Below are 21,237 nucleotides of genomic sequence, written 5' to 3'. Positions count from 1 at the left end.
GGTGGTTAGGAGTCCGCCTGCCAACGCAGGGGACATGGGTTTGATCCCTGGTCTGGGAAGATCCCACTTGCCACGGAGCAACTAAGCCCGTGCACCAAAACTACTGAGCCTGCGCTCTAGAGCCCACAAGACACAACTACTGAGCCCGCATGCTGCAACTACTGAAGCCTGCGCGCCTAGAGCCCGTGCTCTGCAACAAGAGAAGCCACCGCAATGAGAAGCCCGTGCACCGCAACAAGGAGTAGCCCCCACTCGCCACAACTAGAGAAAGCCTGCACGCAGCAACGAAGACCCAACGCAGCCAAAAAAAGAAAAAGAGTATAGCTTCATGAGTTTTGACAAATGCAGTCATGTACCCATTAACACAATCAAGATACAGAATATTTCTGTCATTCCCAGAAGGTTTCCTGGGCTTTTTGGCAGTCAATCCCTTTCTCGTCCCTCTTCCCCCAGCCCCTGACAACGATTCACCTGATTTCTGTCTCTGTACTTTTGGAATCACATGTGTGGCCTTTGAAGTCTGGCTTCTTTCACTAATTGTAACGATTTTCAGATCTACCCATGTTGTTGCTTACATCAGGAGTTTATTCCTTTGCTGAGTAGTATTCTGATGCATGGAGGTACCACTATTTGTTTGTCTATTCACCAGCTAATGAAGATCTGGGTTGTTTCCAGGTTAGGGCTGTTACAAGTACAGCTGCTATGAATATTCACATACAGGTATATGTGTGGACTTATATTTTCATTTCTCTAAGGATTGATGGATCAGACAGAAAGTATATGTTTACTTTCATAAGAAAGTGCCAAAGTGTCGTCCAAAGTTGTTTCCCAGATTTTTACAAAGATGGCAACCAAAAGTGAAAAAAGAAGCCGTTGTTTCTACCAAAACCCAATCCAAAGCAAAGGCTTTGACGACCAGGAAGACAGTGCTGAAATATGTCCAAAGCCACCAACAATGAAGAGCCATATGTCACTTACCTTCCAGCGGCCCAAGACACTGTGGCTCCAGAGGCAGCCCAACTCACTAAGGAAGAGCATCCCCAGGAGAAACAAGCTTGACCATTTGCCATCATCAGGCACCCTGACCATGAAGTTGGCCAAGAAGATCAAGTTCACACTGGTGTTCATCATGGATATCAAGGTCAATAACCATGAGACCAAACAACGCTGTAAAGAAGCTCTACTACCTGGGCTGGCCAAAGCCAACACTCTGACCAGGTCTCATGGTGAGAAGACAGTGTGCATTTGATCCCTCCCTACAATATTTTGGATGTTGCAAAAAAAATTGGGATCATCTAAGCTGAGTCCAGTTGGCTAATTCTAAATATAGCACGCTTTTTTTTTTACCATCTTAAAAATAAAATGCAGTCATTCCATTTTGCATTCTTACCAGCAATGTGCAAGAATTCCAGTTGGCATTGTCAGTCTTTTTAGCTTTAGTCATTCCAGTGTCTGTGTATTAGTGTTTCATTTTGGTTTTTATTCACATTTCGCTGATGACGAACAGTGCAGAGCATCTTTTTATGGACCTACTGGCCATTTGTACATGATCTTTGGTAAAGTGTTTATTAAAAAATTTTTTGACCATTTCTTAATTAGATTGTTTGTCTTGCAAATATTTTCTCCCAGATTGTGGCTTATCATCTCATTTCCTTAATACTGTCTTTCAAAGGGCATATGTTTTCATTTTGATGAAGTAGAATTTATCATTTTTTTTCTTTTATGGTTTGTGTTTTCTGTGCTGTCATTTTTTTTTTTTTTTTATGATTTAAAATTGCGTTTACACCTCATCTAGAGAGCTTTCTCTGCAAGATGAAATTGGATGTTTTTAGAAGGTTAAATTTACACATCAGATTTACTTTGGCGGGGGAGTGAGGGAGTGGCTGGGTTTTCATTTGGTGTGTTGTGACTTTCTGAAATTTGTGTTTATGACAGTAACCACCAAATGAGAAAGAAAAAATTAGGGCAATTTGAAAAGGCAGTTCAGAAGTTTTGTGAGCACAAGACGCTCTCAGCAGAAGCCTGATTCAGGAGGTAACAGAGGAGGGAGTCTTGCTAAATGAGCAGAACGCAGCAGACAAGATCCACGGGCCTGGCACCAACTATTTTAAACCTGTGGGCAGGTCTCCAACCCCCGACCTGCACTTGACCAAGAGAAAATGATTTCTACTGCTTAAGGAGGCTCCCTCCTGGAAGGGCCATTTATTCCCTCCCACGTTGGGCAGACTTTAATAAGCAAAGCACACAGCTTCTTGCGAACAGCCCAGACAGGAGGATTAACTCATTCTTTCCCCTGCAGTTACAACCAGCCAGATAATTCTGGAACAATTTGAGTCCCAGTTTAACAGGAAGGGCCGACAGTAGATAGCAGATTTCCCATGGCTCTCACAGTGTCCTGCTGGCTGTGGAGCCCACTGGAGCCTGTCCAAGGAATTTCAGGGTTGACATTACGTGGCTGCCAAGACTGCAACTGCTGACCCGGGCTAATTCGAGACAGTGTCTGTGCCTGCTGCTGTGTACGGGTCCATTCTGCAGCCATTCCCATCAGGGCCTCATCCCAAAAGATGGCATAAGAGGTCACATGGTCTGGACTCATTGGAACTAAAAGGCCATCTGTCTAAATCTGGATTTTTAAAGAAAGAGATACACAGGGTAATGAAAAAGAGAGTGCCCGAACTTTGGTGTCAGGAGGCTTGAGTTAAAGCTGCCCTACTTACCAGCTGTGTGACCGAGGCAATGCTTTCCACCTCCCTGGTCCTCCAGTTCCTCACCTATAAAACATGGATTGATGAAATCACAGAAGAGTCCATGCAATGACCAAAAGCTACCCAGCTCAGTTAGTCCCTGGCACACAGTGAGTCCTCAATAAATGTGAGTCCCCTTGCTGTACCTTGTCTCTTCTTTCCCCTACAGACAGGTTGTGAGCAAGTCGGTGAAATAAACAGCTGGAGTTAATAGCCCCTTCGAATGTACATTGGTGCAGCCACTATGGAAAACAGTATGGGGGGGCTTCCCTGGTGGCGCAGTGGTTGAGAATCTGCCTGCCAATGCAGGGGACACGGGTTCGAGCCCTGGTCTGGGAAGATCCCACATGCCGCGGAGCAACTGGGCCCGTGAGCCACAACTACTGAGCCTGAGCGTCTGGAGCCTCTGCTCCGCAACAAGAGAGGCCGCGATAGTGAGAGGCCCGCGCACCGCGATGAAGAGTGGCCCCCGCTTGCCGCAACTGGAGAAAGCCCTCACACAGAAACGAAGACCCAACACAGCCAAAAATAAACATAATAAATAAATAATAAATAAAAATTAAAAAAAGAAAACAGTATGGGGGTTCCTTTAAAAACTAAACATAGAGCTACCATATGATCCAGCAATCCCACTCTTGGGTATGTATCCAGAAAAGATGAAAACTCTAATTCCAAAAAATACATGCATCCCAGGGTTCATAGCAGCATTATTTACAATAGCCAAGACATGAAAACAGCCTAAGTGTCCATCAGCAGACGATTGGTTTAAGAAGATGTGGTGTATATACACACTGGAATACTACTCAGCCATAAAAAGAATGAAATATTGCCATTTGCAGCAACATGGATGGACCTAGAGATTATCATACTAAGTGAAGTAAGTCAGACAAAGAAAGACAAATATTGTATGATATCACTTATATGTGGAATCTTAAAAAAAATGATAAAAATGAACTTATTTATGAAACAGAAACAGACTCACAGACATAGAAAATAAAGTTATGGTTACCAAAGGGGAAAGGGAGGAGGGGGAGGGATAAATTAGGAGTGTGGGATTAACAGATACAAACTACTATATATAAAATAGATAAACAACAAGGATTTACTGTTTAACACAGGAAACAATATTCAATATCTTACAATAACCCATAATGGGAAATAATCTGAAAAAAATATATATGTATAAATAACTGAATCACTTTTCTGTACACCTGAAAGTAACACAGTATTGTAAATCAACTACACCTCAATAAAAAAAAAAGAAAGAAAAAATACTCATCTCCTTCATAGTTGTGAACATGGACATATTACTTAACCTCTGTGTGTTTCAGCTTCCATATTGGTAAAGAGTGTTCTGAAGTGAGAGACCTGGGCTGGAAATATTGATCTGGGCAACATCAACAGTGGAAGGAGAAGAAACTGTTTAGGTGACATGTGTTTCAAGAAGAGGAAAAAGGTGAGGTCAGAACAGGGGATACGGCAGCACTCAAGGGTCAGCTGGAGGATGGGGTGAAAGTTGAAGAAGCCAAGAAGAATGACAAGTGTCCGGGGAAATGTGGATGCCACAAAGAGCGCCAGGAAGAGAAAATCTAACACATCTCCAGGGCGCTTGGCTCTCGGGAGCTTATTTATTTCAGGGAAGTGATGGGGGTGAAGGTAGTGGATTGAGGTGGGTGGATATACGAGTTGAGAATGAGGGGAAAGAAAAGGAACTACAATTAAAAAGCTAAAGCCAGGGGACTGGGACTTCCCTGGTGGCACAGTGGATGGGACTCCGTGCTCCCAACGCAGGGGGCCTGGGTTCAATCTCTGGTCAGGGAACTAGATCCCACATGCATGGCGCAACTAAGAGTTCTCATGCCACAACTAAGGAGCTGGCAAGCCACAACTAAGGAGCCCTCAAGCCGCAACTAAGGAGCCCACCTGCTGCAACTAAGACCCAGTGCAACCAAATTAATTAACTAACTTAAAAAAAAAAAAAAGAAGCTAAAGCCGGTAGGGTTAAGTCATTATGTCAAGACAGGAAGAGCTTGATGCATTAAAATGTCACAGGAAGGAAAAGGAGAAGATAAGGACAGAAAGTTACAGAAAGACGTCAGGAGCCAAGAGTTTGTTGGGTCAGTGTGGGAAGCCAACGTCCAGGTCACTGCGGTATTTGATGAAACCCTTCATGGCGGGGGTGCCGGGGGGGGGGACGTGGTGTTGTATGAACTTGCACAACATTGACTCCTGAGTGATAGGGAGCAAGGTCAGGGTAGTAAACAGCCCTGGTGACCCTGTGACCTGGCACTGGCCCAAGGAGTGAGTGTATACACGGGGATTCCACCAGAAGCTCCAGTCTCTAGAAGGTGCTAAGAGCAGGGGGAAGATTGGAGAGCCGCTGTATTTGTCCATGGACTGCTCAGAAGGCAGCGAGGATGAAGTCCAGTCATGACGGTGGGCACTATCTCCATTCCCCCCTGGAATTTGAGAAACCTCATGCGCCGTCAGGTACAGCAGGGCAGGAGGAGGAGCAGAGAATCTGAGACTTGAGGAGAAGGCTCAATCTTCTGGGGTTCCACAGTAGTAGTGGTTTTGACTCATATCTGTCTTGTCCTTTGCAAAGTGATTTCACTGGCATTGTCTTAATTTTGGAAGAATGAGTCCCATTTTACAGAAATGGGAAATAGTTTTGGGAAAGTTCAGTGGCTTGCTCAAGATCACAGAGTGGGGAATGGCAGGGCTGGGATGGAGACCCCTGTTTCTGTGATTCGTGGTCCAACTCTCCCCACCAGGGTGCTTCTGAAATCAACCCAACCAAACACACATTTCTTAGGCACCCTCGTGTGCTAGGCACCACATGAAGGCATTGATGATGAATTTCATGAGTGACAGACATGTTAGTTGTTGCCCAATACCCACTCCACGCTCCTTGCTGCTACCGAGCTCTGATTTCACTTGAGGTAACAAAGTGTCTTTGACTGGACCAAACCACACATGACAATCCTGCTCCTCGGTTTCCTGCAACTTAAGGGTGGTAACATGACCCATTTCTGGCCAATGAGGTATAAGGAGAAATCTGCCAGGCGGGGTTTCTGGGAAGATTCTACTTTCTCCCTCTCTCTTTTTTTTTTTTGGCTGTGTCATCTTAGATCCCTGACCAGGGATTTAACCTGGGCCACAGCAGTGAAAGCACCGAGTCCTAACTACTGGACAGCCAGGGAAACTCCCCTCTACTTTCTTGAGAAGAGGGGACAGACTCAGCTGTGTCTCCCAGTCCTTCTGCTTCCCTAGTCCCCTTTCCCCTGCCTTGCTTGTAACCTGAGGCCTCAGGATGGCCACCTTGCATCCTGCAACCATAAGACCACAGCAGGATGTGGAAGATGAAGAGGAGAAACAACTCAGATCTCTGGTGGCACCATCAAACAGCTGAACCAATGCCAGCATCCCCCACCTCCAAACTTCTTGCCATGTGAGGAGAAAGAAATATCTGTTTACTCTAGCCATTGGTCTTGGATTCCTATTACCTGCAGATGAATGTATTCTAATTGATAAACAGGCCCACTCAGGGAGGTAAGCCCTGGAGACAAAATCAATAATCCAATTGGATTATGTTTACTTGTGTGTTTACTGATTCCAGCTGTGATGGCTGATTTTATATGTCACCTTGATTGGACCACAGATACTCAGTCAAACATCATTCTGGTTGTTTCTGTGAGGATGTTGTTGGATACAATTAACATTTAAATCGGTAGACTGAATAAAACAGATTGCTCTCCCTAAAGCTGGTGGGCCTCGTCCAATCAGTTGAAGGCCTGAATAGAACAAAACCTCGACCATTCCCCCAGTGAGAGGGAATTCCTCCTGCCTGACTGCCTTTGATCTAGGACATCGACTTTTTTTACTGCCTTCAGACTCAAACTGAAACATCAGCTTTCCTGGGTCTCCAATTTGCCAGCTGCAGATCTAGGAACTTGAGAGCTTAGATAATTATGTGAGCCAATTTCAATAAATAAATAATAGATGATAGATAGACAGATAGATAGGTGAGAGATAAATCCTATTGGCTCTGTTTCTCTGGAGGACCTTGAATAATACATCAGCTGTCTTTTATTTTCTACATACAAACTTGTATATAAATAGAGCACTTATATTCATAATAGCCCAGAAATGGAAATAGCTCACATGTCTATCAACAGGAGAATGAACAAACAAATTATTATATATCCATACGATGGAACACTACTAAGCAATAAAAAGGAACCACTGCTGGTATACATAAAATCATGGACGCATCTCAAAAGCATTACGCCAAGTGAACAAAGCCAGGCACAAAAGACCACATACTGTATGGTTCCATTTATATGAAACTCTAGGAAAAGATGAATCTGATATACAGTGGCTGTAAGCTGATCAGTGGTAGCTGGGACCAGGTACAAGGGAATGTTGCGTGATAGAAATGTGTTCCCTGTCATTATTGTAGTGGTGGTACATGGGTGTATACATTTGTCAAACTCATCAAACTATATACTTAAAGTGGATACATTTTATTTATGTAAATTATACCTCATTTAAGTAGATAATGCAAAACAATGTTTTTTAATTTGAAGTGGGTCACATAGATGGAGATAATCCAAATATATATAAACAAAGAAATGGAGGAAAGAAAGTCTGAATGGAAGATAAATCCAGGGAGAAAGTCAATTCACAAAGTACGTACATATCAATCCCTTGACCAAGTGAAGCTACAAATTGGGATTTGAGCTTCCCAGAAGCCAAAGCAAAAAGAGAAAAAGAAATACTCACAAGCTCTCACATGTCCATAGGAGAAAAATCACAGTGTGTATAAAATAAAATTGGACCACAGAGATATGGTGCCTTCTGAGTGTGGTGGGAACACAGAGAAGGAAGTGACTAATTCTGTTTGGGAAAACCAGGAAATGCTACAGAGATGAGGGTAGGAAAAAAAAATAGCTAATGCTGACTGTTTGGGGAGCGTGGATGTGAGAGGGGTGGGATTGGGCTTCTGGATGGGAAACAATCAGCTTAACTCATTTCCTAGATGTCCTTCAACTCTGAAGTGGGGGGATCAGAGGTTTCATTCTCAGGAAGCAGGAAGAAGGCTGGGGCCCGAGCCTATGTCTCTGCAAGGCCTGAGGAAGGAACTGCTACCCCACAGCCAGGAGGGGTGTGTAATTTATTTACCCACCAGTTTGCCACAGGTCCAGCCAAATGAGGTGCAGACCCCAGCTGGACCTTGTCTGGAAGGCCTTTGCCAGGTCAGCACTAACCCTTTTGCTGCTGGATTGTGGGGTGGCGGGGGTCCCTGAGGAGGGTCGGAGCCGTGAGGGAGGCAAAGGGCTCAGCAGCCCATACAGAGCACTTTAGTATTTTAGCAGGCGCAGCCAGAGTCATGCCTGATTATCACCAGCTAATGAGAATTCCTGAGCTTGGTCAACGGCCCACGTTCAGGAATTTGCTATTCATGAGAAATGTCAACTTTATGAAAACACGCCCTGTGTGTCAGCTCTTTTTCCCACATTCAGGGTTTACAGCTGACGAGAGTTGGTTTCACATGATTTGCTGATGGGGGAAGAGGTCGTAATCCAGGAAACTGCTCTGGCAAATCATCCCTGAGCCAGCAGAGCCTTCTGGAACATTCTTTTTATTTTTCCCCTTAGAACCCACTTGGAAAGGGAAGTGTTGGGATTTAAGCAAGGCTAGAGTGGAAGACTTGGTGCCCAAAGGAATACTAGAGCAGACCGATGAGGCCACCAAAACCTGAATTCATTTTTCCCAGTGTACATACGAAATGGCTACCAGATTGAGAGGAATACTGGAAACTTTGCAGGAATCCCAGGGTGATGAGAATTGTTATTCAGGAGTATGATGTTTCATGATATGACATTACTTTCTTCATTTATAGGATTGAAAGTATAAAGTCTGCTCTGTATAATATGCGACCTTTCTGGCCCTGGGTACATAACGGGACTCATTTCAACAAAGCACCAGCTCCTTGGAGAGAACTGCCCCACATCTGGTCCCTTGACTTTCTTTTTTTTTTTTTTTTTGGGGGGGGTGAGTGGGAGAGAATTTTAATACATTCACCAAATTAAAGGACAAGAACATACTGTAGACACAACTTAAGACAATTTAGAATCATAAACAAAATGTGACGTAGACTGACTAGTGAAATTCACCAAATTTTGGTTAAGAAAATTTTACAGTAATAAAGTAACACAGGTGCTTCCTTTTCTAAAAATCACAAAAAGCATTTGCATAAATTACAGCCAAAAAAATTGAATACAACAATTCTCATTGTAATTTTAGTTTACATTCAGTATTAACCTGTGTGAACTGTCATATGTGGCAAAGTTCAACAGGTCTATAGGTCAGTTATTATGCAGGCCTAGTGAACACATTCACACCACAATATTCTGAAGGGATGGCAAGGCTCGAAGTGGAACACACCAAGGTACGTATTAACCAATCATGGTGTCCTGTGCTTGTGCAGTTTTATCCTTGCAGGAGAACGACCTAACATTCCCTAAAGAATTATACTGATAAGGTGATTTTAAAAGATCCAAACCTTAGTAAGATAGGCATTGAAAAGAACAGGCAGGTCAATTTGAATTCTCCATCATTGTGGTGATGGTCTTTTGGCTTTATTCTGGCATTTCTCTTCCCCAGAGTTAAATAGTATTTCAGAGATCATAATCATTTGATTTTTCAGAGTGCAGCCCTAACTAATATGGGGTCCCCTCAGGTCAAGTAACTACTTTAAAAAATTTTCCTTAGACTATGAAGCCATAAAGCCTGAAGAAACCCTGAGAGGCCATCTGCCCCAGGTACAACTGTTTTAGGATTATTTCAAGTATTTTATTTGCCCTATATAGTAAATATTTTTGGAATATTGCACAAATAGTGTGTTTCTTGATATCATCTGCGTTAGGCCCTTTCAACAAAACAGGAACAATTGAAATACATTCATATCTAAATCAGCCTGCTTCAGAACATACCTCTTTGCCAAAAATTCTGCTGTACTAAAATTGAGTATTTTTAAAGCATCTATAAGGCAGGTCCTCTTTCAAGGTCAGTTAAACATGGAGTTTAAAGGAATTGTTCATTTCAAGATACATTTAAAGCATCATAAGTAGCTATATTAAAACCAAGAGATCTGAAACCATTTTCAGATTAGTACATGTCATCTTTTCACTAGCTGTAAACTCCTTGTTATCACAAACTAACAAAGCTGGTCAGTTAACACTATTTGTTCTAAGTAAATGCAGGCTTCAGGCCATAAATATGACATCGATTCAAGTTAAAAATGGCCATTTAAAGTGGGAATAAAGTGGTACATATGGGCTAATGAGAAAAATGCCCTTGACTTTCTTTTTTGCTCCTAATCTGACTTCTGAACCAACAGATAATTACCTTCATAAGGATAACAATGCCATCCTGTGGAATTCCAGCAGGGCCTGTCCAGAGGATGTATATTCTAGGCCACAGGCTGGGAAGGGATATTTCTGAAGGTGAACTGCCTTACATGCAGAGACCCTGGATTTTCAAGGTTTGGAGTGATAACTCTGGATGGAGCCAAGCACAGGAAATACTAAAGCTCTACAAGCACTCAGAGAGAACAGGAAGGGCTGGACTCCCACTGCCCCAGTCCCAAGCAGTGCCAGCCCTCCTCGAGGGCCCAGCCAGCCCCTGCCAAGTTCCCAAAGGACCGCGACAGCATAGAGCCAACTAAATCCTAATGACTGAGTTTGTATGGCACCCCAAGGTTTTCAAGGGCTCTCAGCCAACCTCCCACAGCCCAACAAGGAAGGTTCAGAAGGCTCTACTGAGATTGGGAAACTGAGGCCCAGAAAAGTGCCCCACGTCACACAGCTAGTCAAGGGGGAGATCGCCTACTTATCAACAGCTTGGTCTTTGCAGTCAGAGGAATCTCGCTGAAACCCTGGCTGGCTGCCCTCAGCTTATTACCTCACTCCCTGGAGCTGGTTTCCTCCCCTGCAGTATGGCGCACACTCCAGGAGCAGGGTTCCGGGGCCACACTGCCAGGGGTCACAGCTCCACCGCGTAACAGTTGTGTGATCGTGGGCAGGTTACTTACCCTCTCTGTGCCTTGGTTTCCTCATCTATAATGCGGGGATGATACCGGTACCCATGGCACACACAGCACAGTGACTCTCACAAACATATGTGGGGAGAAAGAAGCCAAACCCAAAAGGCCATAGTGCGTGATTCATTATATTTGGTATTCAAAAACGAGCCAACTGCTTAATGAGCGTAGGGTTTCCTTGTGGAGTGCTGAAAATGTTTTGGAACTAGATAGAGCTGTTGGTTGCACAACCGTGTGAATGTACTAAATGGCCCTGGATTGCGCACTTTAAGGTGGTGAATTTTCTTATATGAATTTCACCTTTAATAAAAATAATTTTTTAAATGGGCCAAACTCGTCTTCAGTACTACAAGTCAAAAGAGTGGTCACTTGGGGGTGAGGAGAAGATGGGAGGGGACACGAGGGAGCCTGCTGGGAAATGTCCTGTATCTTAATCTAGGTGCTGGATGATCACAGAGGTAAAAACTGATCGAGCTCCATGCTTGAGATGTATGCATTTACAGGGTTGTTGTGAACATGAAATGAGGTCATCCGCAGCAAGCTCTTTAAACAGCCCTAGCACATCATAAATGCTCAATAACTTGTAACTCCCATTAGTATGATTATCTCATACTGTTAGGATTGGATGACACAGTACACACAGCTTCTTTAGTATAGAAGCTGGCTTTTCATATGGCCCCCAAATAGAGGCAATTTTCATTAATTTTAATTTGAACCCAAACCTTCTGGCTCAAGATTCATAGCATTTTGCAAAGCAGTGCGCTGCCCACTCCCGGGGGTGGTTTTGACATTAGCTTTGTGGAAAAGAGCCAAGGACTTAAGGATTAGGGGTTGGTACAACATAGCGCTGCCTCTGGATAAACTGGGTTACCTCCCCCAGGCCAGCTTGGGTACAAAGCAAACTGTTTGCCATCACACAGGCAGAACTTGGAAGGGGAATGCACCTCTCGCTCACCCAAAGTCTGATAGTATGCAGGGAGAGACTGTCCTTGCTAACTCCTGCTTCCATTGGCCCCTGGCAAGCAGAGCCCACCCTGCTCGTTAACATGCTCATTTTATTTGCTTCCTATGCTGCCCGATTTCTTTTGATTGGCAAGCTTTATACAAACCCCAAAGAATGACACCCCCCCTCCACTGGGTCACCGAGTCCCCGGTACATCCTTAACTTCCCCAACACCTGAAAGGTGCGACAGCTTTCATTCATTGTGTGTCTCTCCTTCCAAACCCAACTCTCTGCAGGCATCAGTCCTGCTAGGGCTTGGTCATCTTTTCAGCCCAAGCATAGCTCCTGGAACTTAATAACAGGAACTTAATAAATGTGTGAGGAAGGAAGGGAGAAAGTAAGGGGCTCCCTGGCTGGGCAGACCTTTGAGAACAGAATGATTTCCCGACCTTCTGATCCCAAGAAGATTCATTCAGAAACAAAACCCTGAAGCAGAAAGAGCTTGATCTCAGGTGGGAAAGGCAATGGCTTCCTGGTTCATTCTGAGTCCATTTAGAAAAAGTTATCAAGATCCAGAAATTGCAGTAATTGTTGCTTTGGGGGTGGGGAGTTGGGGGGGTGAAATTAGGTGCAAAACAAAATGTGTAATTTTTTTGTTTTGTTTTCATTTGGGGTTCAGGTCCTCTTATCTCTTATCAGCATGGTGATTTCGTGAGCATATAATGTCAACCACAACACATTTTCATCTAAACTTAACTGAATTTAGATCTTAAAAATAAGTGCAACCCTTTACCTCCATGGTCTTCCTCCCAAAAACCTATAACTCCAGACTGATCATGAGAAAAGCATCAGGCAAATCCCAATCAAGGAACGTTCTACAAAATACCAGACTGTTACGCCTCAAACCTCGTTAAAAGGTCAAACTCAAAAGGTCATCAAAAACAAAGAAGGTTTGAGAAACTATCATAGCCAAGAGGAGCCTAAGGAGACACACACAAAAAATGGAATGTGCTCTCTTAGATGGAATCCTGGAACAGGAAAAGGACATTAGATGAAAAACTAAGGAGATCTAAATAAACTTTGGATTTGTAGTTACTAACAATATATCAATATTGGTTCATTAATTGTACAAAAAAGAAAAAGAAAAGAGTCCCATTCTAATTTAAGACATTACTAATAGAGAAAACTAGGTGTAGAATATATGTGAACTCTCCGTACTATCATTGCAATTTTTCTGTAACTCTAAAACTATCCTTAAAAAATGAAATTCTTTTTAAAAAATTTTCTACAGAGCATTGTCCAAAATGTCAGTAACCCAGTCCCACTCACGACTCCCCTCCAAAATGTACCTGGTCATCAAGACTTTAACACCTCAGAGACGCCATCTCTCTTGTGTTTCTTACCCCCAAAGCGCCAAACCACCATTTAAGGTTAAAGACAATTGGGGGTAGGATGGGGAAATGACCCCTGCCTGGGCTGCCCCCCATTCCAGAAATTAAAATGACTCTAATATGTTTAGCTACAAACTATCAATTTGCTTATTCCAGGTATCCAAACTTGACAATTTAGTCATTTAGGAGAGCTGTTGCAATTTTATTGCATGCCAAGCATTGAGAACTATCCATGAGAAAGACAGATAAGGTCCCTTCCCTCCTGGGGATTCTGGTTACATTCCAGGATGCATGACAGACAGCTGGGCCAGGGAGGGGATGAGGGTGTGACGGTGACCGAGAGACCCTCTGCTCAGGGTTTGCTCCAGGCGCAGTGATGTGTGCTCAGGCCCCATCCGCACCCTCTGCTCTCACCTCTCTTCAGACCAGAGAGCTGGTTAACTGAGGTTTGATACAGCCTGCAGCATTTGGGTCAGAGATTTTTCCAGCCCAAGTGACTGGGGGCTTGAATATGATCCTGAAGGCAAGGAAAGGTTTCTTCAGGTGGCTCCATTACTTTGCCAAGTCATTACCAGCTCTTCCTTAGACAAACACTCCTTGTGTGTCCAGTGAGTATGAGTCACTGTGCTAAGTGATGGTGATCATGCAAGGTAAGTCTCCGGGAGCTCAGAGTCTAATGTGAGACACAAAACAGAAAAAGTGATGTGAGTCTGAAAACAGACTGAGAAAATACAGCGTGAGGAGGGTTCGGGTATAGAGATAGAGATCTGCAAGGCTTCCCCAGGCCAGACCCCATGAATAAAGTTATTTTTTTAAAATCAACTTTATTAAGGTGTCATTTACATAAGTAAAATAATCTGTTTTAACTGTTCTATGAGTCTGACAAATGTATACACCTGTGTAACCACCACCACAAGCATGATCTAGAATAATTTTATCACCTTAAAAATTTCCTTTGTTAGTTCTAGGAGTCCTTTTGCAGATTGCATAGGGTTTTCTATATAAGTGGTCATTATCTGTGAATAAAGAGCGTTTTACTTCCTTCTTTCCAAAAAAACCAAAAATTTCCTATGTGCATCTTTGTACCCAATCCCTGCCCTCTCCACCCCCAACCCCTGCAAACCACTGATGAGTTTTGTTATTATAGTATTGCCTTTCCTAGCACTTCCTGGAATCATACAGTCTTTTGTTTCTGGTCCCTTTCATTTAGCTTCATGTCTCTGAGAGTCATCCACGTTGTTGTGTATGAGTACAGTCCTTTTTGTTGCTCAGCAGGACTCTGTCATATGGATGTACCACGGGTTGTTTATCCATTCACCAACTGGTGGACACTTGGGCTGCTTCCACTTTGGGGCTATCCTAAGTAAAGCTGCTATTGACCTCAGTCTTAAAGGACCGTGAGGGTTAGTCTAGAATATTCTAGAAAAGAAGATCAGCAAAGGGAGGAGGAAAAAGAAAGACTGGAGAAAGAGACAGAGGAACAGCCATGGCACCGATACGAAGGGAGGACGTTGAAAAGACCCGGCATGATTTTCAGCAGGAGGATCCCTTGATACAGCTTGCTGATTGGAGCCTGAAGGTGACCTACAAGGACTGGATCTAGTTGTCTGTGATGTGCACCAGACATCCAGGAAGGGAGGTTTAATGAGAAGTGGGAAAAGATCTGTCTGAGTACACAGCTGGCATACAATGGCTGAAGCCATGGGTGTTGGTGAGATCACCCAGGCAAAGCACATAGAGTGAGGAGTTATTTGAGAGCTCCTCTGTCTCCCCCACGGGCCTAGAAGAACCAGGCTGAGCATAGTACAGTGGCTAAGAACATAGACTCTGGGGCCAGACTTCTGGGCTTCAAATGCCAGCTGTGTGACATGGGGTAAGTCACTTGGTCTCAGTTTCCTTGTCTATAACATGGTTTACAATACACCTACTCATGGGGTTGATATAAGGATTAACTGCGTTCATTCATGCATAGCTTTTAGAACACCATCAGACACTTGCACATGAGAGGTGCTACTATTATTAATGTGTATTAAGGTGTTAGCTATTATTAATCCAAAAAAGAAAAAAAGTCCAGGGTGTAGGTAGCAGGGAGACCTAAATTTGAATGCCGTCTCCATGCAAGGCAAGCTGAATGACACTGAGAAATCTAACATCTCTGAGCTGAAAATTCCTTACCTGAAAAATGAGGATAATACTTCCTACCTCACTAAGTTTTGGAAGGAGTAAATGAGTACCAGATCAAAAGAAGAAACAATCAAAGGCTTCTCCCTACAGGGTTAATCTCTGTTCCCTCCTCTGCTCCTTTATGTTCCCCTGGAACACTATGTTTTTCATTTCCAGCACTACCCTCACCACTATAGTGGACTGTTTCCTGGTTTATTAGTCAGGATGGTCTAGGTTATGCTGCAGTAACAAAGAGCACCGGATTCTCAGTGGCTTACAACAGCCCAGGTTTACTTCTCACTCACCCTATGTGTCCAGCACAGATTGGTTGCCCCTCTGTTCAGCTTCACTCAAGAACTCAGTTGGACAGTACATCCCATTTTGTGGACATTGCTGGTCATCATGAGAGAGAGAAAAGAAAAACACGTTAAAGAAGGTGTTGACTTTTAAAACTTCCACCTAGAAGTAATACACATTTATTCTTTTGACATTTCATTATTCAAAGCAAGTTAAACGACCACACGGGTGTTTAACGTGGCAATGATGTGCAATCCTACTCAAAGGGGACAGGAATACTCTATCACACCTGGGCCGCTAAACTGAGAGCCTCGGGAAGACAAGAACCGGGCACTAGTCACAGCCACACCCCCACCCTGGCATAGTGCCCTTGAGGGTTGGTGAATTAAGACTGAGAGCGCTTCCATTTGGCCTAGGTTTACTCTGCTCCAAGGTGGAAAGCCCTGCTCCAGTCACTGCTCCTGTAGAAAGGGGAGTGAGCCTGCTGTCATCAGAGGGCAAAGCAGTCCCCCTTCCAGGTCACCAGAAGCCAGTGCGTTTGCTGACCAGTGAAGCAACTCCCACAGCCACCAGCTGCTCCCCAGTTCCCCAGGGGACCAAGCTCCTTTTGTATGTGGGCACAAGATAATAATTCACCACGTGCTTTATAAGCATTGTTTCATTTGGCCTTCAAAACACGCCTGGGAACCCTCTGATGCAGGCAGGTAGCAGCAACCCCAGTGGGCAGATGAGTCCATCAGGACAGTGGAAACCCTTGTGCATGGCTTCCTCCTTCCGTCTGTCCATCCTCTGGGGAGACCCCCCTCTGTCCTCTGCCCTGAAGCTGCCTTCAGCCAGCCCAGCCCACAGGGGTCTGACCTCCAGGCCCAAGATTCTGATGGCATTTGCACGAACACCACACAGCACAGCCTTTCATGCCACACTGCTCTTCATCGTGGTCTGAGCACATGTCGCAGCTCATCCATCTCCGACTGAGCGCCCGCTGCATAAGAGGCCAGGCCTGCATCTGGGCAAGTCCCCTCCCCCGGCCACCCACCCCCACCTCCCCAACCCTCATACACACTGCTGCCATCCGTGCCCCCCGGGGTAAGGACAGCAACCTCCCAACCCCTCTCCAACCTACGATCTTGCTTCCTCCCGGGCATCCCCTTCTAGCAGAGTCACCTGCCTGAACACAGGTTGCTGACATCACTCCCCTACCTCAAAGCCTCCCAGAGCTCACCAAGGTCACAGGACAAAGGCCGGACTCCCCAGCCGGGCATGTGAACTCTCTGGGAGCCAGCCCCAGCCTACCTTTTCAATCTGACCCTCCGTCCTGCTGCCCCTGCAAATATGACACTCCTGGCTGACTTTACTTCCCCCTCCAGAGCCTGGGTTTAATATCTGCTCTATCATCTACCAGCTGTGTGACCACCGGCAAGTTATTTAACCTTTCTGACCTACCGTAAAATAAAGATAATAATAGTATCTACCTCCTAGGACTGATGTAAGGATTTAATGAGTTTGGATTTGCAAAGCATGACAGGTCTTGGCACAGAATAATGCTGGGTGTGCTGTTACTATTCCTACCACTGTTCTCTCCCTCCAGGGTCTTCTTCCCCAGCCCCACATCTGCAGAGTACAGGCCTCTGTCTTTCAAGACCCCTCTGACATGCCACCTCCTCCACAAATGCTACCCAGACCCCCCGGAGCCCCATGGTACTGTCTGCATTACCTCAATATCATAGTTATTTCTGTTCACCCTTCACCAGACATCAAGGGCCTGTAGTTAGACACTGAGGCTCCTTCCCCTCTGTGATCCCCACAGGCCCCAGAGGAGTTCTTGGTACATAGTGTGGCACCATGATTAGTGAAAGTACACAGGCTCTGGGGTCTGACGGTCTTGAGTGCACACCCTGGCTCTGACACTACTAGCTGTGCAATCTTGGGTAAATTACTTAACCTCTCTGAGCTCCAATTTTCACCTTAGGAATGAGGATGACCATCTCGGTCTCATAGAGTTGCTGTGGGAATAAATCCGATAACCTCTGGACACCCTGACATGGTGTCTGGCACAGAGGAGACCCTCAGCGAAGATTAGTTTCCTTTTTACCTTTAATCACGTGAATTCACATCTTCCCCAGCTTGAGCGTAAGCACCTAGAGGGCAGGGATCATGCCTTCATCCTATAAGATGAAGGGAGAATTTGTGAGCTCATACAAGATGCTCCCCAAATATTTGAGCATCAAACATCTGAGTGGTCCTGAGGGAGGTCAGCAATGCGGGGACTGGGGCAGGGGGCGGTGCAAGCAGGAGGACTGGAATGAATTTTTATTTGTCGCTAACTTTCCTCTAGGCGGAGCTTCTGCAACATACCTCCTTCTTTTTTTTTTTTTAATAGATAATTTTAATAAGTCTATATTCATTTTGAAAATTGAGTCAATAATCAAAACCTTCCAAAAAAGACATCACCGGGCCTAGATGGTTTCACCAGTAAATTACACCAAATATTAAAGGGAAGAAAGGCTACAGATTCTCCATAATTTTTCCAGAAAATAAAAGCAGAGGAACACTTCCTAATTCATTATATGAGGCTAGTATCACCATAATATTAATCAGATCAGCTTGCTGGATCGTGCTGTTTAGATTATCTATGTTCATATGATTTTTTGCCGGCTTGATCTATCAGTGACAGAGAGATGCTAATGACTCCAACCGTATTGGTCCATTTCTCTTAAATTTCTCAATATTTTCCTCGCTTCCTTCTTAAAGTGGAACGAGTTACGCAGCTCCCAGGGCCTTCCTGTCCCACAGTCACCTCCTGAGGCTGTGACACACTGAGGCTCCAGAGACCAGCCGGACCCAGCAGAAGCTCCCTTCTGGCTGCAGGAGGGAAAGGGGAAGTCATCCCATCCAGGTTCCAGCTCCGTTTGACTTGCTGAGCATGGCCGTCCCCGTAGGCTGCATTCTGTGGCCTCACGCCAGCCTGGCGTGTAATACGCTCCAGCCACCCTCTCATTACCTAATGCCTTCCTAATCTGCAGTTTACGCAAGATGAGTGCAAATCTCTGAGAAACACTAAGAGAAACACCCGACCAGGCACTTCCCCGGCTGGCCTTCACCCTGCTTTGGGGCTGGCGGTTTCATCGTGGAGATGAAACCGCCAGATGCTGTTCGTTACCATGTGGGCCACTTGGTACGTGACTTGGAGCTCCACTTCTCACACGACGCTCCCCCCAATCTGTACCTTCACCCTTTCTCTGTCATCACTCACACTGGACTAAAAAGTCTATTCTACATGGAATGGTGGGCAAAGCCTTATATCTTTCAGTAAAGCAGATCTTTCAACCAATGGTGCTGAAACTATTGGCCGATCAGTATGGGGAAAAAAAAAAAAAAAAGCCTTGACCTTTAGTTCATATTATATATGAAAGTTCACTCAAAGTCTCAGGATGGATCATTGACCCAGATATAAAACCTAAAACGATAAAACTTTTACAAGAAAGTAAATGTGGGATAGAATCTTTGTAACATTGAGCTAGGCAAAACTTTTCTTAGAAAGTACATGAACCATAAAAGAAAAAAGTGGTAAACTGGGCTTTAAAAAAATGTAAAACTTTACCTCCTCAAAAAGCATTCTTTAAGAACATGAAAAGACAAGTTATGTTCAGGGAGGAACTATGTATTTGCAAAACATGTATTGGATAAAGAACTTGCATCTGGAATATGAAAAGAATTCCTACAACTCAATAAGAAAACAAACATCCCAACTGAATAATAGGCAAAATACTTGAGCAGATAGTTCACCAAAGAAGAGACGCAGAGGGCAAATAAGCACTGGAAAAGATGCCAGACCTCACTAGACTTTAGGGAAGTGAAATTTAGAGCCACAGCAAGCTACCACTGCACGTCTACTAGGATGGCTAAAATATTAATTAATTGATTAATTAACTAATTAACTGACAATACAAAATCTTGGTGAAGATGTGGAGCAACTGGAACACTCCTACATTGCTGATGGGGATGCAAAATAGTACGGCCACTCTGAAAAGCAATTCAGTGATTTCTTATCAAGTCAAACATATGAGCCAGCAATTTCACTTCTAGGTATTCACCCAAGAGAAATGAAAACACACATTCACACAAAGACATGTACATGAATGTTGATGGCAACTTTACTCATAATAAGCCCAAACTGCAAACAACCCAGATGTCCTTCAATTGGTGAAGGGGTAAACAATAGGTTTCCATCCACACAGTGGAATACTACTTAGCAATAAAAAAGAACGAACTAGCATACATACAACAGCATAGAGAAATCTCAGAAGCATTTTGCCAAGTGAAAGAAGGTAGACATAAAAGTTTATATCTGTATGATTCCAAATCTCTAGAGACAGAAATCAGATTAATGATTGCTAGGGGCTATGGGTAAACAAGGAGAGTGACTACAAAAGGCACAGGGGAACTTTTGTGGTGACAGAAATGTTTGAAATCTTGATTGTGGTGGGACTCATACAGGTGGAGGCATTTGTCAAGTCTCATCCACGTGTTCACTAGACAAGGGTCAATTTTACTGTAGGGAAATTATACCTCAATGAATCTGACTTTTAAATAACAGAAAGTGGAATAAAATAAAATGCAAATCTGATGGAACCTGTCTTCATCATGAAGATAAAATGGCACCAGTAATTGTAACAGTCAACGTGCAGCAGGCACTATCCTAAGAAATTTACACCCATTGTTTCATTTAAGCCTCAGACAATCCTTGCAGGTCCTCAAACACAGCAAGCACTTTCCTGTCTCAGGCCCTTTGCACTTGCTGTTCCCTTTATCTGGAATGTTCTTCCACTAGATGACTCCATCTCCCACATTCCTTGGGTATCTATTCAAAGTCACCTCCTCAGAAGAGACCTTCTGTCCCCATTCTATCTAGAATAGTCCCTCAACCTATCACTCTGTATCCCTTACCTAGTTTTACTTTCTTCCCAGATCTTAGTACTACCCGCCATTACATTGCACATGTTTTGTTTCTATCTCTCCATAAGAATGTCATTTTTTCATTTGCTCCTTCTTCCATTCCAACACCCACTGCGTGCCTACCCTGCGGTATGTGTGGGCAGAGCAAAACTCCCCGAGGCAGAAAGTTCCCACAAGGCCGAGATAGTGTTGATCGGTCCTGTCTCCCTCCCAGCACCCCCTCTGGTAACCTGGGAGGGGTCTCTGCAAGGGCCTCGCCTGTTTAACAGTCACAGAAGTTGCAGCGTGAAAAGATCACTGGTCTTGGAGTTAAGACACTTCTACACCAGCCTGGGAGACCCTGAGCCAGGCACGTCACCTAACAAGGTCTCAACTTCCCCACTTGTAAAATGATTAGAAGTGTGTTCTTTGGATGTTAGCATGAATAGGAATCCTCTAAGAAATTGATTTAAAATGCATGTCCTTTCCCAAGAAAATGAGATTCAGCAGATCATTGGTGGAGTCAGGAAATCAGCACTCTTAACCCTCACCCAGGGCAATCTGACAGTCTAGGGACCAAATGTTGGATATTGATAGTTTCAAATAATTTTTGAGCTGCAAAAGTCTTCCTCCAAATATCATTTTATGTAGAAACTA

At 44.2% G+C, this 21,237-nt stretch overlaps 1 long non-coding RNA gene across 1 annotated transcript in view; it reads right to left on the bottom strand.

Annotated features, from left to right (window-relative positions):
- The window catches only part of LOC309647109, a 57,484-nt gene extending 41,463 nt beyond the window's left edge, over positions 1-16,021 (bottom strand). The window contains exons 1-2 of the long non-coding RNA XR_014255809.1: positions 10,843-16,021; positions 2,718-2,771 (exon numbers count right to left, since the gene is read on the bottom strand). This is a non-coding gene — a long non-coding RNA (uncharacterized lncRNA). The remainder of the gene's footprint in view (positions 1-2,717; positions 2,772-10,842) is intronic.
- Between the last annotated feature and the right edge of the window lie 5,216 nt (positions 16,022-21,237).

Source organism: Balaenoptera physalus, assembly GCF_965194825.1.
Source record: "Balaenoptera physalus genome assembly, chromosome: 17".
Lineage (NCBI taxonomy): Eukaryota > Metazoa > Chordata > Mammalia > Artiodactyla > Balaenopteridae > Balaenoptera > Balaenoptera physalus.
The sequence above is the reverse complement of the archived record's forward strand: the minus strand, read 5'-3'. Positions and strand labels throughout refer to the sequence as shown.